The sequence below is a fragment of the Diadema setosum genome, chromosome 2 (assembly GCF_964275005.1).
Source record: "Diadema setosum chromosome 2, eeDiaSeto1, whole genome shotgun sequence".
In the NCBI taxonomy this organism is placed as follows: Eukaryota; Metazoa; Echinodermata; class Echinoidea; order Diadematoida; family Diadematidae; genus Diadema; species Diadema setosum.
Genome location: NC_092686.1, coordinates 33133960 through 33137721, shown reverse-complemented (window position 1 = coordinate 33137721; position 3762 = coordinate 33133960). Strand labels below are relative to the sequence as shown.

The following is a 3762-nucleotide window of genomic DNA, read 5'->3' as shown; positions in this document are numbered from 1 at the left end:
TGAAATTTTACGTATTTGACCTTGACCTTTTGACCTTTGATCTTGAGCATGTGCACCCAAAAGTTGATAGGCACAACTTCACCCCCTAATACACATACATGCCAAGTTTCATTAGGATACCTCAAAAGGTTTTTTAGTTACGCTGTCCACAAAATTCATTACGGACGGAAGGAAGGATGGACGGACGGACGGACAACCCGAAAACATAATGCCTCCGGCACCACTTCGTGGCGGAGGCATAAAGAAAAAGAAAAAAAAAGGCTGTCAGCTGTGATTCAAGAAAATTTCACACTGCAAATATTTCTTTCTTTACAGTATGCACAAAACTACTTCCATTGGGGTGTAAGAACAACATTTTGTGTAAGTAGAGAATAGAGATTGTTAAGAATTGGGTGTGCACTTTTGATTATTGCAACACAAGATAGATACTCTAGAATCTACTTTTTGAAACAAAAATCTTTACAATATCCTGTCTTCATTTCTTTCTGAATCTACAACTCCTCAAAGATTAGCTGATTGATGTAACTACCTTTATGAGGGTTGTAAAATTTTGATATACACTGATCAGGATCCTCTGATAAAATAGTTATCGCAGCACAAGCATGGCTCCTGTAAGCAATATGTTGATTAAACAGAATTTCCCCACTAGTTAAAGTCAGGGTTAACCACTCTGGAATTGGACTCCAGCTATCACTGGGGTAACATGACTCTCACCTGGTATAGCCATTGAAGACAGCTGCTCTGGTTTGTCCAAAAGATCCACATTCTCTCGACGGAAAGACTTTGACTTGGCACCAGCAAAGTTCCTGAAAGAATACAAGACAAGCTTATCAACAAAGAACATGATACATGTACTACAAAATACCACAAATCATAAGCAATTACATCTGGTACAGAAATCCTATGACCCACCAAACAAGCAAATAAACACAAACTACGATAACAGTGTACTCATTCTGAACAAGACACTTTTTTTTTCCTTTTAATACTGCACAATTTATTCTGACAAATGAAGTATGGAATTGTTTGCTTGATTTTCTTCTGAACTTAATAATCTATGCTTTATAATAAGGAGCTACAGTGTCAAACCTTGGCAAAACCATCACTGGATCAATAGAGATCAACACAAAGTGACTCACGTCTTCCAGTCCTCTTCTGTTTCCCAGATCTCGTAGACGGCATAGTTACAGGTCCCCTCATGGCCTCAAACATTCTCACACTGTAGCTGCCATTGTGTATTAGTGGAAACAACAGAAATACAATGCATGACATTACTGGGTAAATACTGTATACCTTTTGGAACATAATTTTATCAACATATAATAAACTTGATGTTGAAAAGATGAACTGAAATGTTTCCAATTAGTACCATATTGATGTACCGGTACTTGTTTCAGGTTTCTCTAGGTACTGCTATTACAGTTTGCCTACAATATATTTAGAGGCATATATATTGTAATTCTGCAAGGGGGAAAGCAATGATAAATGATGATGATGATGATGATGATAATCATGACTAGAAACATCATTTTCATTATTCAAGTAATAACAACAGTGATAATTCGTCATGAAAATTTTATTATGATCACTACCATCACTACTTTATTATTCCTAATATTACTAGCTTTGAAAAAACACACCAAATCACTATATTCCAAGTTTATCACAAAAGTAAAAAACATTCACAATGGGGCATAAAGTCTTGACTTCCTAAACTTCATCTTTGAAACTTTTGTTTCAACACACACACACACACACACACACACACACACACACACACACACAAATAAATAACATAAAGAGGTAAAATTTGAACAACAATTTTCAAACAGTACAAGTACTTGACGAAGTTAGTACTTGACTGGATTAGGCATCCAGAATTCTGCTCTGTTGAAAGATAGGGATGGCTGTTTATATCACATATATCTATATCCTCTGAGAATTGTTCATTCAGCTTATTCAATCTCATGACTTTCCATAAGAAACATCACATTCATAGAAGAAAAAAAAAAAGAAATAAAGTCAATTTTCCTAACTCTGTGATTAGTATAATATTACTGAAGCACTTTCCATTCAAAATATCACACCAGTGGGAATCTAGCAATGAGGACACGATGTCTTACCTCACACATCCATCATCTCTTCCTGCTGCATCAACGTATGTCCTCAGGTTGTCATGGAAACTTCATATTCTTTTCCTCCTGTACGGCGAACTACCTGCCGACAATGAATGCCTGTGGAGAGTAATCGTGATCGCGTGAATAACTGCAGTCAGCAATGCGCTGTCTTAATGATACTGACCTGTGTGACAGTAACTCTAATTGTTAGTCTCATGGGGGGGGGGGGGGGAACAACTAGCAATCTATATTTCATGATGAGTTACACATTACTCCAGGTTAGAAGGCATATAACCTTGTTTTTATGATGTCTATGATGGTCCCCCTTATTTAAAAGCCACCGTAATGTGTAACGTTAACATTAGACAGCGTAAGCTGTGAGCGCGAGCAGAAACAACCACAACTAAAGTCAACGTTGAATTCAATGCTTCCCCATGTCTCATTTAATTCATATTTATGTGAGTGACTGGAAATGAGATACTAAGGAATCCCTGAAATTTTGGTGGAATTTGGTAGAGTGAAATTTGAGGTATATCTTCTTGCCTCTTAGATACGATATTGGCTTACTGCCAATACTGCATTACCATTTTACTACCGCCGGAATCTGTCTCTAAGAAGCCCATGACCGACGGCAACGAGAAGAGACAGATCTCAGACAAATTTCAATGGTCGCGCTCTGTCCACACATAGTGCTCCTCTACAAGTTAGCGTGGATGTGTCTTCCTGGACATTTTGCTGACTAAACCATACAGATATGGTAGCCCTACTACATATCGACCACCCTTATTGAAACCGACCGCGTATAATTCGTGCACTTAACGGCAATCTGTGCCGTCTACAAAAAAACAAAAAAAAAACAAAAAAAAAAACCCGAGCCCGCCATTGTACCACTTAGTAATGGCGGACTTTGCCTACTAAGTATGGTAGCCCTACTATACTACATATCGACCACCCTTCTTGAATCCGACCGCGTATAATTCGCACACTGAACACTGAGTACGCACTTCTCTGCGCGCAAAGCACATAAAAATGGATTGGCTTTGAATGTAGATTAGGATGGTGTGGGAAAACGCGATAATTCACTCTTCATTAATGGTTTTAATCAAGGACAAAATTTCGAATGAATATTTTCACCGAATCGTAATGACAGCACAATGTAATGTCTATGGAAGTTTCTAAAAGGCTTCTAAAAAGCTTCGTACAACACGGTGTTCAATACAACTCGGTTTACGTGCATTGTCAATGCAAAATCAGCGGTCGATCCTAAAAACGCGATTTACCGCGGGGAGCTGAAACGAGGCCACGCAAGTTCGTCGGCGATATTTTTGCACTGAAACTTCGAATCGAAAAGGGAACAACGGCATTTGATAGAGCTGGATTTTCTCAATCACGTAGGTCAAGTTTTTTACGTGAATTTCAGTGTTAAATATTCTTATCAAGCAAATAAACATTAGGCGGTCGATTAGTAGTAGGTCCAACCCTACAGATCTCATCGGTCTACGACAGTTTACCAACCTGGGGTTGCTGAGGCTGAGCCCGTAGTGCCGGTGCGGTGCCGGTGGTTGAGCCTGAGCCTATTTACAGCCTCAGGCTGTGGTCTTGCCCTTGGCCTGCTTGATGTTTGGGTTGGAGACCGGATCGTCAT

General features: G+C 39.0%; 1 pseudogene; it reads right to left on the bottom strand.

Annotated features, from left to right (window-relative positions):
• Window positions 1-499: 499 nt before the first annotated feature.
• LOC140244224 (N-terminal EF-hand calcium-binding protein 1-like) lies at window positions 500-3762 on the bottom strand (annotated as a pseudogene).